Source organism: Corapipo altera, unplaced genomic scaffold, assembly GCF_003945725.1.
Source record: "Corapipo altera isolate COAL_440 unplaced genomic scaffold, ASM394572v1 61411, whole genome shotgun sequence".
Taxonomy (NCBI): domain Eukaryota; kingdom Metazoa; phylum Chordata; class Aves; order Passeriformes; family Pipridae; genus Corapipo; species Corapipo altera.
The window spans coordinates 17789741-17804244 of NW_020884875.1; the positions used below are offsets into that span (position 1 = coordinate 17789741).

The 14504-nt window shown below is 36.5% G+C and overlaps 1 protein-coding gene across 47 annotated transcripts in view; it reads right to left on the reverse strand.

The window, feature by feature from the left end:
• PTPRD (protein tyrosine phosphatase, receptor type D) overlaps nt 1-14504 on the reverse strand; it is a 1162785-nt gene that overhangs the window by 916662 nt on the left and 231619 nt on the right. The gene's annotated exons all lie outside the window — the stretch shown is intronic.

Below are 14504 nucleotides of genomic sequence, written 5' to 3' on the forward strand. Positions count from 1 at the left end.
AATATGAACTAAAGGAAACTAACAACTAAACAGTAATGTTCATGTTACAGAATTATAAAAGATTATTCTATGGTTACCAGTGTACCTTTCCACTAGTACATCCATTCTACATACAACATAGCTAAGAAACTGTCAGCAGCAATTTAAAGCTCTTTCATAGTACTTTTATACAAATTCATGTTTTCTAATTAAGTCCTTTAATCAAATTTGATTTAAAAATGCAATATTTTTTTAGGCTAAACAAAAAATCCCAAAACAACAAAACTCTGCAGCAAATAAAATGCTTTGTAGTATTAACTGTTTTATTGAAATCTGGATTATAGTCGCATTGTTTAAAAGTAAGCACAATATCTCTTATCTCTCATATTTGTCACTAAAGAAACACAGCATCAGTTACGATTCTCTTAGACTTCTGTGTCATTACCCAGTTTCAGCTTTACTCACAAGTCCTTTAAATATCAAATAACAAGGAAATTGATGGCAGTGGAAGCATTACATATATAATCCTCTGATTATATATATAATACTTTGATTTTATACGTTTGATCATGCTTCTTATGTATAACAATAATTTAATTGTAATCAGATACACCTGAATTCTAGAATGGCTTATTCATTTATTAAGGTATACTTAAACACAGAGTTCCATGGAAGAGGGATTATGATCAAGTTAAGTCTGTGCATAGCTGAATAAACTGTAGGATAGCACCCTAGGCAATTGTTATTTCAGTAGTTGCACTGGTTTTTTTCAGCAGCAGAAAAAAAGAGTGATTGTAACACTTTTTTTTTAAGGTAGATTTAAAATAAAATCAATTTATTACTTATAGGAAGTTGCAGCATACACCTGAGTTACTTGGCATATTTTTAAATGTCTATTTGTAAGTATGTCTTGAATGAAAAGACACTGTGATCTTCTGTGAATAGAGAAGAATGTCTGGGCAAGACTTTCCTTTAGGGAGACTGTGTGTACCCCATCCAATACCACTTACACCTCAAATGTGCCAAGTAAGAAGGATTACTAGGAATGACAGGTCCACTGCCTGGAAATCCTTACAAATGCTAAGTAAATTCCACAGCAGTTTCAGGTTCTTGTAGCTGTAAAATTAATTTAAGTAGTGCAGCCTATCACCTAAATGCAGATTTAATTACAATTTTGATCCACCTTCTTTTATCTGAATTGTCGATATGGCAAACTAATTGTGACACAAGAGTTAGATGCCTCATTTTGGCTCCTTTCACATGACTTAGTGATACCCATTGTGCTTGGTTGTTTTGAAAATTAAAACTGGTAAAGAATAGTCTGTGTAAGCAATTCAACCATCAGCTGGGAAAAAAAAAGGTTTCTTAGCAGCAGTTTCTGCTTAAAATGATTACAAATATTTAGTCATAGTTGGGGTAGATGGAGAGTTACTGCCATCTGGTGGAAAGATTCCTTTCCTGATTAAAAAAAGTAAAGTTTTGTTTTGTTGGGTTTTTTTTTTTAATGAGTAAAGTAATGAAAGATTAAAACTATTACCATTGCTGAAATTTAGGTGCTTAACATCTATGCAACCATCTAAACGCTCATTATTCTAATGGTATCAAGATTGTAAAATTATGAACACATGGACTTTAATCCCCTTTCAGTTCCATGTCTGAACGGGGGATTACATAACTAAACCATATTAATAAATATGAACTAGAGGGCATAAGTTCTTACAAAATGAGGAAAATAGAGGATGAAAAAGCAGACAGAAATTAAAGAAAAAAAGGCCTCTGCAGAAAATCTTTCAATTTTATGGTATAAATTTCAGTACTACTGTTTCAGTCATTAAGATATGTAAAAATATTATTTGAGGAAAAAACCTCAAATCCTGATGTTATTAATACATAGAAGGGATCTCCCAGTCAATATCCACTCTTCTGTATGAGCAAGCAGCTTCAGAAAAGAAGAAAAACAAGCAAACAAATAAAACCAAAACACACGCTAATTTTGTTCACCTGCCAGGAGACCTCTGCTTAGGTCACAAAACACGCATCACATTCGGTAGTTAGCACTGCAAAGACACATTAATGCTGAATGTTAGAATAAGCAGTGAAATGTAGCTTACAGAGCACTGGACATTTTTGAGGAGCTTTTCTATCAACATTCTCAGTTCTGTTTCAGCTATGTATTGTCGCTGAGTATCCGTCGAAAGGTCTCGGCTTGAAAGGGGGAAGAAGGACAGACGACACACACGAGGATGATGAGACAAAGGGATGTCTGCCCGCTAAGCTGAGCAGGCAGCTTTTTATTAGGTGCCAAGTTCCCCTTTTCCCATACATGCATACTATAAACATTTTCCTGCAAAACACCCAGGAATGCAACACCTGCAGTTTGTTAAAACAGCTTGACCTTGTACTGTCCAACTCTCAGGGCTGTTTCCATGGGAATGCGCAGTTACCTCTTCCTTCTCTCACGGGAATGGCCTTACTCCCTTTAATGCTTCTAGCTCTTCTACTTCCAGGGGGCCCGGGGGTTCCATGGGCCTGCCATCTCCCCCCATAATGTATAGTCCCCAAAACCAGACAACAGTCAGTACTTCTTCCCAGCTCAATGCCTTTAAATGTCAATTTTATATCAGCCTGCTGAAGATTTCAAGATAGCGAAGTTAGATGTTGAATGGTTCAGAACTGTGATTTGGACACGAGTACTCAGCCTCACGCATTTGCAAGTCTAAGCCAGAATGCCTATAGGCATACATATCTACCCGAAAAGATTTCATGGTTAGTCCCTATTTGCTGTATTGAGACTACCAGAACTCTATTGGTACCATCATTTCATTAACCTATTTACATTTGCCTAGAAATTAATGCAATTGTGAAGAAATTGTAGACTAGGATGAGGAAACCAAGCTAGTTGAATCACTGGAAATTTTGAGATGGGATAAAGACACGGAGTGTGTAATGGTTGGCTAGCTAAAGGTATTCACAGCTGAGGAGTGTGGTAAGAGGAACTATGATTACATAGTCAAATAATAGATTGATTTCAGGTTATCATGCCTGAAGTATTTGCTGTTCCAAAGCAAGAAATCTTACACCAAACTATAATGTAATTCAAGCTGCATGGTGAATCATTTACTTCCTCCTTGGCTGGGAGTTTACAATTCATATCTTTTACCTCTCATCACGTTACCTACAAATAGCAGCCATTACATTCAGCACACTGGAGTTTCAATCTAAGTGATTATTTATGGCACCCTAACCTTGTCTTTAGGTCCAGTGTTCATTACCCTGGTACTGACAGCTTGAAAGTGATTGACAGATGAGATGTACTGGAAGGGCACCTTTAGATGTGCACAGAGAGGCACACATCCACCCATTTTGTCAATTTATTCTGAAAAGCAAGAGTAGTATGTTTACTCTCTTTGTGAGCTACGTTCTGAAAAGTAAAAAAATTGCAGATAGTGTTCTGTGGTTGGCAACTTCCTGTATACATATTGTACATATATACAATATTCTTATTTGTCTACAGAGTCACCTTAACTTTTTCTTATTTGGTTAACTGCAAAGAAAAGAATTTCTCAAAAAGTGGGATGCATCCTAATGTGAAGAATGATCAAGAGGTATACCAGCTGAAAGAATTATAGTGACATCAGTGTGAGACTGTACTTGGTCTAGCTAGAGAGAAAGGAAAAGCAGACACAGGAAAATATGTGAGAAATGAGGTAAGGAAACTTCGGTGTAACCTTTATGATTAAAATTCCTACATTCCGGATAAGTTGTTAACCTTAATTGTAACCGTATTTTTTCTGAAGTCCAGAAGACCTACGAAGAGATTAAATGTCAGAGGTACACTCAGACTTAATGCATGCATGGACAAACATTATGCAAACATTTTGTCTTGAAATGTCAAAAATGATCAAGAGGTTTTGGAAAAACATCTTCTCTGTGATTTTATGCAACAATACAGTGAATCTGTGACACACTTTTGAAAGAAATTGAGAAACTCAGTCTGGACAAAGTTGTTCCTTGTAAATAAATATAAAAAAATGTGCAAGGCAGGTTCAGTCTCTTACAGTATAAATAACTTATCATTTTGTAAAAGAACATCGCATTTAGCTCCTTGATCTATTTTGCAAAGTGTCCAGTCCTGTTAGAAGCCATGCATGGAATAGAAAAACAGAAACACTCATATTTTCTATACCCTTTGATCTTAGTCATCTTTCAATACTACTTACGAGAAAAGGCAAACTTGCTGACTTGCTAAGGCCACTAGTCTGTGCTATTGTATAAGAAATCTATATTACAGTAACTTCCTTAAAAATACAGTTATAATAGTTTTTATAAGCATGTTTTGTACTGTTAAAAAATGCCTACTAAATTTTTTGGGTAAGTTTTAGCTTTTCTTGTCCCACTATCTGCTATATCATAACAATCTTGAATTACAAAGTGTATCACACTCAAAGCAGCAAATTTGCTTTAGTTCCATTTTGATCTTCTACTAGAAATAAAATGCTGTATTAGACTAACCGAGGTATTATATCTTTCAGCTAGGTACTCTAACAGTTCAAATATGAAATAGGAAGACTACTTATTGATTAAAGATTGAGCTAAAGTTTCAAAAGGGTGTTAATGCTATTTGGAAGTTGTATTCCACTATAATACAGATGTTTTCAGGGGTAGGGGAAAAAAAAGGTCTTGCCTTATAAATGTGAAATAAATATTCTCTTTTCTGATTAAAAACATGAATTTTGCATTCTACCATAAGGTGAATTCTTTGCTGATGACACCTCTAAGCAGCTTTCACAGAAAGGATGGCCTGCCGCTGTTTTCTGTTATTATCTCTGCAGATAATATCCTTATCAGGAGGCAAAGATAAGCCTTTCTTGTTGCAATGAATTTCAGATCTACAATATATGTACTCTATAACTATCTGTACTCTATAACTATTTCTATTTCCCCTGTAAGTTACCCCTCTCTGTGAAAAATAGAATTTTCCTCATATTTTTAGTTTTGAAAGAACTAAAAGTATATATAACCTTCAATGTAGCAATCCCAGAAACTATGTGCGCTCATCAGATGCTTGAGAATCCAGTAGGACAATTAGACTTTTCGGTCACATCATCATTTTCATTCCTTGTCAAAACAAAATATCACAGGAAGTCTATAATTCTGGACTACCTAGTTAAATTTTATACAATTCTTTTTTTTTTTTTTTTTTTTTTTTTTTTTTGAATTAGAGCCATTCCTGTCACACAGAGCCTTACCTTTAGAAGTTTAATAAGCTCAAATTACAGGCAAGCAATCTAAAGCATTTTTCAGGTAATAGGCAGATCAAATATTCATGAAAATGGGTAATTCAACTTTAAATATCCATGGACAGTTTGTTTCCATGGTTGTTTTACTACCCATACATTGCCAAATGTGACATGAGAAGTGTTTAATCATTGCATAGCAGAAACGCAATTTTGAGTGAGTCAATGCAAACTCAACTTGCATATAATATGCATACTGTCAGTTATTTAGCAGCCTTACTCACATACTACACATATAGGAAGTGTATTTCACTTCCAAAAAATGTGAAATTAAACAATGCATGAATTTTTCTATGTGTTTATTTTTACGTGATAATTATAGTTATCATTCACAGGACTGAATTTGAAATGTACTTATTAAAAAGAAAGAAAAAAGAATTACAGGCTTTAACATTTTGATTTACTCAGAGAATCGAATGGAGAAGTCAAAAGGACAAATTCCAACCTACCTCTTTTCCTCATGCTATTTTATGGCAGGAATTACCACAGTCTGTATATGATCCAGTTCCAGTTCTGGACATCAGGAAGATATTGTCAATTCATGGGGAACTTTAGCTACAGAAGTATCATTAACCTTAAATGTGTCATGCTGGAAATATTCTCTACTTTGAACTCATACGTATATGCTCTAGTCACACCCTTGTGAAAGACTCCACTCCCAGGTTTGCAAGGCAGCATTAACAGTCCTTCCCCAGTAAAAATTCTATTGAAATAAACTGATTTTCTAAACCATAATCTTGGCATATTGATCTGAACACAAGTGTGTTTTCACAAATTTAAAGTATATTTTGTTATTTTTAATTAAATTTAAAAAATTATTTTCATAATTGAATAGGGCAAATTGCATATTGCATCAATTAGAATACTATTTGCTCTAATTTGACTAGTTTGATAATTTTTTCAAACCTCAGTTGCAAATATGACAAGAAATAAGCTTACTGTTCTAGTTCACTGTGAGGAAAGCCAAGTCCACTATTGGAGTTGACCTGAAATGGAGCAAAAAGGTAAGAGGAAAATTTTTGGGTTATGCAGGGAGAAGGCCAAATCTGCACATTGTATTTTTTGAAAGATAAAAAAATTTGATGTCTTAGTTCAAGCATTCTGACTTACTTAGTCTCAAAATGAAACTATATATATATTTGTGAAGTTAGTCCTGGGGAGAGTATCTTTGCCTTCACTTTCATATACATGGGATTATTGCTTTATAGAAATATGGACTCTGAGATTTTGGAAAAATTACATAAAATGGTAAGAAGATGTCCATTAATTCAATCCCTCATCATCAAGGAACTTCTTTTACTTTATTTTGTCACATGAGCAGGCTATACTGTATTGGGTTTACACAGGAAGGTTTTGATAATGAGTGCTATAAATGTGTCTTCTGTGAGGAGCTGCTAGAAGCTTCCCCTACATCTGATAAAGCCAATGCCATCCAGGTTCAAGATGGACCTGCCACTGGCCAAGACAGACCCCATCATCAATGACAGCAGTGCCTCTGGGATAACAGATTTGAGAAGGGGAAAAAGCTGCTGTAGAGCAGCAGCTGTAAACAAGGAGTGAGAATATGTGAGAGAAACAGCTCTGCAGATGCTCAGGTCAGTGAAGCAGGGGAAGAGGTGCTTCATGTACCGGAGCAGAGATTCCCCTGCAGCCCATGGTGAAGACCATGGTGAGAGAGGATGTGTCACTGCAGCCCATGGAGGTCCATGGTGAAGCAGATATCCACCTGGAGGATCCTGCAGAATCCCATTCTGGAGCAGGTAGATGCATCCAAAGATACCCCATGGGAAACCTATGCTGGAGCAGGCTCCAGGCAGGACCTGTGAGCACGTGTAGAGGGGAGCCCAGCTATAGCAGGTTTGCTGGTAGGACTTGTGACTCTCTGGGGGACCCACAGTGGGGCAGTTCATGAAGAATTGCAGCCTGGGGAAGGAATCACATTTGGAAAGCTCATGATGGACTGTCTCCTGTGGGAGGAACCCCACATTGGTGCAGGTAAGAGTTTGAGGAGGAAGTGGCAAAGAAAAGGTGTGATGAACTGGCCACAACCCCCATTCCCTGTCCCTCTATACGCTCAGGGGGAGGAGATGAAGCAATCAGAAGTGAAATTGAACTCAGAGAGAAGGGAACGAAGATATGGTGTTATTTCTCATTATCCTATTCTGATTTGATTGAAAACAAATTAAATTAATTTTTCCCAAGTCAAGTCTGTTTTGACTGTGATGGTATTCAGTGAGTTATCTTTCCCTGTCCCTATTTCAATCCATAAGCCTCTCTTTGATATTTTCTCTCCCATGTACAGCTGAAGAGGGGAGTGACAGAGCAGCTTTGTGGGCACTTGGCATCCAGCCTGGGTCAACCCACTACAGTATATACCATCACCCTTTCAAAAGAGCTTGGATGTTAGTTTCATACACTTTTTTAAGGGCTTAAATGCTAGAGTTTTAATGCCTGTAGTTGAATGGGAAACTCATAAGGTGTGAAGCTAGTGGATTTACAAGGACTCAGCACACTGAGGCCTCAGACCCCTCAGTTTCCTCTGAAGTAAATTCTATATGAGGTTACGACCTACAGTGTTGTAGTGGAGGAAAGTAGGAACTGGTTATAGAGCACCAATTTTGTTTGCTTTGGCAATCTGTGTAATCTTACATTTAACAAGGAACTAAATCAGAGGTGTGTATCTAAGTAAACTACTGTATGATAATGGAGTATTACATGAAAAATATGTCAAAAAACCAGGCAGATTGCCCAAGCAGATTTTACTAGTTAAAAGTTTGCTATGTGCTGGTCACACTTTCAGTCATGTGACAGTTATGCACATGTCAGCTATTTGAGGTGGCAAAATTCATCAGTTTAAGCCAATAGTCTTAATTTTAGGATATGTGTATGTGAAGGTCAAAATTCAAGTAAATACAGCCCTGACCATTGTCAATACTAGTAATTATATGAATGGTAACATAGAGAGAATATGAATGTATATGTACTCCATTAACTGTTATGAATTTTCTCACCAGTGTAACAAATTAGTTTTCTGTATTCAGTACCTATGAAAGTAAGACTGACAGACATTTTCTAATTTCCTTGAATAAAGATTAGCAGTATTACAATTCAGTTACACTTCTTAGCCATCAAACTGTTTAGAAACCAAAGAGCGTATTCAGAGGCCTGGTAAGCAACCCTGCATCAATTGAATTTCCCCTGTCTGACTCCAGTAATTTCTTTACCTCTCCAAGGCTTCTCCCCAACTGCAGCGACATAGGCAGGGTCTTAAGAAATTTACATTGTATTCTGTTATTTATTTATTTTTACTGGTGACTATTGATGTTCAAGGCTTATGGTTAACGATTAGAAGTAATGAAATACATAATACAATGGCATAACAATGTGACCTGAAACTATCCAGATTCTTCTATCCTCAGGTACTGTGCTGTATTAGTTGCTGTCTTTGTGCATTGGTTTTTTTTATTTTCTTTACACTAACACTAACCTGCTTACTTATCTAGGTATTTTGCCATATACTAGCTACTCTTTTTGTGTCTAATCCATCATATTGGAGGTAAACTTGCACACATACACACCTTCTTTGTATTCTGCTGTTAGTTTTCAGCTCTTGATGGCTAATTGGTAATGCTTAGCAGTTTTTTTAATATATTCAAAAGGAGTTGCATGACTTTCACAATCTCCAAGAGCAGGGAGAAGATGAAAAAGAAAAACAAAAAAAGCAAAAAAGAGGGAAAATACATTTCTGGCCACAAGGATGAACATGTGTAGTCTATTATGTAATCTGTCCTCAAGTCTCATTACCAAAAAGAAATCCTCCATCTCTACTAAACCTCCCACTCCATTAACCTGTGTTTTTTCTTCTTGTTTCATTACAAGAATTAAGATGAGAAAATAGACTTTTAGTTATTATTCAGATGTGAGAGAGAGGCATTAAATCTGTTTCTGCAAAGTAACAGATATTACAAGGTTTCTCAAACAAACATTATAAAGTATAGGTGTAATTTGTTTATAACAGCAACCACTACATAATCCAGAAAACAAAAAGCTCTAGGGAGAACTGCAGCAACATGAAACTGATGTGAAAAATGGTGAAGGTAGAAATGGAGATAAAACACTGATCTCTCTCTCAAAAAGCAAAAGTACTGTATATTTTGCTGAGACCAAGATTCCAACTTTTGCCTTCAGGAAGCTACTATTAGGAAGGTTACCCCAAAGGACTGAGATATAGGAGGATTGGTGTAACTCTGATGTCATGATCTAGAATGGACAGACCCAGGTTTGAGATTGAAGTCCTATAGCTACCAGCAGACTTTTGTGTCAATGTAGTTGTCCAGGATGTCTTCAAAAAAAAAAAAAAAGTTCAGCTTTGGTAGATCAGAAAAATCCTTCCAGGTGTGAAAACAGCTCCCTGTTCAACGCCCAGAATGGGTGCAAAGCAGCAGTTGCATAGCTGTCAGTAATATAATACCTACAATCTTTTTGTTATTTCAGCTGAATGCGGCATAATAAATTAGGTCAATGTTACAGTGTTGTATGCTGCTTTTTTTTTTAATCAGAGAAACATTGCTCTCATTTTTCTGCACAGTTTAAATAAAATTTGGGCTAAGAAAGATCTTCAGCAGATAGAAACTGACCTTGCACTTGTGGCAATTAAACTCTGCTGTGGATTTGGTCCCTGCAGGGTACACCAAGATTAAATTCTTCCTTTATTATTAGTGTTCTTCTCTGTTATAGCTGCGTCTGCAGTGTAGGACTATATAGCATTGAATGCTGAAGGCTTGGTAACAACAGAATTGGAGTCTGGTGGTTAACAACTTCTAAATCTCCTACAATATTAATTCCTTTCCCCCTCCTTTATTCCTTTTTATCCATTTGTTCTAGCTTCTTAAGCTATTGTTTTAACTGTTTTCCTTCTTTTAATCAGGATGAAGTGAAGAATGCTTGCCTTTTCTTACTAATATGCATGATGTGCCCAGAATACCTTGTAACAAATCTACAGAGATTACTTTGCTGATAAAGAGAATACCCAGCACATACATCATGGCCCAAGAATGCTTAATATAAAATTATTTGCTTTGTGGAGGGAATAATGGAAAACCACAAACAGGCATTATCATTTATTTTCTTAGTTAACAGTCTCAGAATGATGAAATAATTTTGGTTATAAGGGACTTTGGGAGGTCTGTAGCCCAACCTTCTGTTCATAGCAGGGTTGATCCCTAATTCAGACAAGGTTGCTCAGGGTTTTGTTCAGCTGAGTCTTGAAAACCTCCAAGAATGGAAATGGTACAATGCCTCTGGACAACCTGTTTTACTCCTGGGCTGTCCTTCTGGAGAAAAGGTTTCTCCTCTATAACCTGAGCCTCTTATGCTACAGCTTGTGTTACAGCCTTTTAACTTGCCACATACCACTGTGAAAAGCCCAGCTGCATCTCCTTCATCCCCCTCCAACAGTACTGGGGATACTGTTGAGTGCCCCTGAAGCCAACCTTTCTCCCAGTTGTACTGGCCTGGGTCCCATAGCCTCTTCTCATAGGGCAAGGGCTCTAGGCCTCATCATCCTGGTTGCATCCCCTGAACTCACTCCACTGTGTCCATGCCCTTCACATATTTGAGGGTCAAAACTCAATGAAACAGCTAAATATGGTCAAATGAATGCAAAATAGAAAATAACCCCTTCTCTTGATGTCCTGGCTCTGCCCAGTATGTTTTTAGACTTTGCTGCTGGGGTGTGCTGCCGACTTCATATTATTGTACTACAGTCATAGTTTCAAAATACAGATACCTTAATCTAACTTTTCCATTGTGCACTTTTTTTTTAAAAAACACATCAATTCTTATGTTGCATTGAGAAATTTTAATCACTTTCTGTGCTGCCAGTGACACAGCAATTTTCTTTACCTATGTCAAGGGACAGCATGCTGCTGCTGCATACCAAACATTATAATCTTTCTCTAAACGCTGTTAAAGCAATCTTTTCTATATCAGTTGTACTCTTTGACCTTTTATCTACTTCACTGTACAAAATCATTCCTTTCCCATGTAAGAACATTATAGGTACTCTGAACTATTTCCCAGTTACGTTATAGGTACTCTGAACTCTTTTACAATTACTGACAACTTGCAAAGTTATGTCAAAACTACACTTGTGTTGTTATTTTTAATATCAGTAGTGATTGTCTGTATACAAAACTCAAAACAATCTTGTCATGTTATGGTCCTTTCCCACTCAATAAAATGATAAGAATCAATAGCATCTCTTGAGGAGAAGATCATGCAAACTAAAAACCAACCAACCAAAAAAAATGTAAAACAAAGAAAGAAAACATAGATGTATAAATTTTTAAATTCACTATAAAAATGTGTAAGGCTATCACTTCATGCTTTAGGCTGTAAGGAATACAGAGAAATTGAAATAAGTTCTGGACTAGTTAGCATGTAGCTTACATCTGTCTATAAACGAGAAATATAACCAATGCCTACTTTTCACAAAAACTAGATATTAATATATTAAAAATGGATGCCATAAAAATTGAAACCAAAACCTGATTACTTAGAGTCATAGAATCAGAGAATATATTGAGTTGGAAGAGACCTTGAGTCCAACTCCTGGTTCTGTGTAGGACACCCCAAGAATCACACCACGTGCCTGAGACCACTGACCAAGTGCTTCTTGAACTTTGTCAGTCTTGGTGCTGTAACCACTTCCCTGGGGAGCCTGTTCTGGTGCCCAGCCACCCTTTGGGTGAAAAGCCTTTTTCGTATATCCAGCCCAAACCTCCTCTGACTCAACTTCAGGCCATTCCCTTGGGTTCTATCACTTTTCACCACAGAGAAGAGATCAGCGTCTGCCCCTCCTCTTCCCCTCACGAGGAACTTGTAGACTGCAATGAAATCTCCCCTCAGTCTCCTCTTCTCCAGACTGAAAAGACCAAGTGATCTCAGCCACTCCTCATAAGACTTTCCCTCCAGACCCTTCACCATTCTTGTGGCCTTCCTCTGGACACCCTGGACCCCCACATCCCTTTTCACAGAGGTGCTCTCCCCCATCTTCTTCCCCAGTCTATTCACACAAGCAGGGTTGCCCTGTACAAGATGCAGGATCAGGCACTCGCCTTTGCTAAATTTCATGTGGTTGGCAATTGCCCATCTCTCTATTTTGTTGAGGTTTCTCTGTGGGGCCCCTCTGCCCTTGAGGGAGTTGACATCTCCACCCAATTTAGTGTTGTCAGCATATAGACTTAGTATTTCTTCAAGTTCTGCATCCAGTACCCACCATTTTTTTCCAGTGAAAGTTCTACTACCTAAGTACTTAGGAATTTTACAGCTATCTTTTATTAACAAGTACAATGTCTAAGTTACATCACAGAGATAACACTAACAGTGTATCATCCTTGATTCTGTTAGGTGAAAGATGATGTTTTCCAAGAATATTTTGAACAATCATTTCAGAGCAAAATGTTTTAGCTCATCATAGGTTCCAGTGTTTTTTCTTTTCTTCTGAAGAGACATGAAATACTACTTTATATCACATATATTGCAATCTTCTCTTTAGTTCCCATTCACAGAGTTTGACATTGTTGCTTTAAATTGACATATAATCTTTAAAACTAGTACAGGATTTTCATAAAGAGAATTTGCATCAGTTATATTTTTCTTTCCTTTCTATTTGCTTTACTCAAAAAGTTTACCTTAAATGTGTATAGATTCATCATTATGGAACAGAATGCTGTATCTCAAAGTAATTCCCCCTATGGATTCTCCTGAAACTGACAATGAAATGTAAGCAAACTCGTGTCACAAACAGCGTGAACTGGTGATGTATGTGAAAGAAAGAATTCTTATTAAATATTGGACAGATTCTCTGTGCATTTCAGTGCTGTCAGAGGACACTCATGACATTATTAAGTACAAGAGTAAGAAAAAATCCAAGTATTAGACTCAATCCTGATGGCGTGAAAGTGTTTCAAGTGTGAGTAGACACGATGTCAGCATTGAAGATGAACATGTTTTATTGCTTTATTACATAGTTCTATTTCTCCTAAGTACTTTTAGCATCCATAACATTTTCATTTATACTTCAAATTATCTGTATCTACCATAAACCTACTCTGATCTGTTTGTGTGAAAATATTCTGAGTCTCTATTTTTCTTAGGCTTATGGATTCAGAGCGTGTAGGAAATTCTTTGGGGAAGGGCTATTTTCAGAAAATTGTCTAGCTGTTCGAAAGATGCAAGTGCACTGAGCCTTGGGACAATAAGACAAGCAGAAAAATGTGATTTCATCAAAAAGTTATTGAAGAAAAGGTTAGTTATTTTGTCCTTGGTTGTTTAACAATCCCTTTGATCCAGTACATTGCTATGTGACCACGAGGGTCTGTCCATGCAGATTAAATTTCAGGAGTCCGAACAAACTCTCAGGAAGCTTCATTTAAACATTCACTTAAACTTTACTTAAGTCTTTGTTTAAGCTAACCAACACCGAAATTGACTTGAGGATGTGGATCTAAGAATTCAGTGGGCTTACTATTATTCTTATTTAGCTCAAGGTTTTTTTAAATGAAAATGTGGATTAATATATATTTCCAAATGTTAGAGTCACTTAAAGGAAAAGTAATTAAAATGTGAGATTGCAAAATACCATGAATTTCAGAAGAAGTAGGGAAAAGTTCCTTCTTCATTCAAGATCAATGAATATTGGCAAGGAAAAAAGCATATTTCATCATCAACAGTTAAAATTTTAAAGAAATAATGAAAATTATTTATGAGAAATGCAATATTCTTGCAATATTAGAGATATTTGTACTGGCAGAACTAGCTGCTAATTTCTCAGCATGTTGTACAGTGTTCACAGAGTGAAGTGTCCTCCCTTGTTCTGAACTAACTAAGCATTTTATTACCAACAGCATATTTTACATTAATATCTTTTGGAATAACATTTAAAAAAGAAAAAATCCCACAACAACAACCCCATTAATTTTACTAGTAATTGGTTTTTATACATCTACCTAACAGCAGATAAAATGCCCAAATCTATACTTACGTACTTGCTTTTGTGAAGTATCCTAATAATCTAAAACCCCACAGATCTTCCTAAAGCATGCCATATTTTTTTCTGTCTTTTTCCCATTAATTCCTATCAAAACATGAATAACATTGTAGGTGTAGAAAACCTTTAGAAGAAATAACGAGGAGGGAGAGAGTTAAACATCCAGTCAAGGAAAC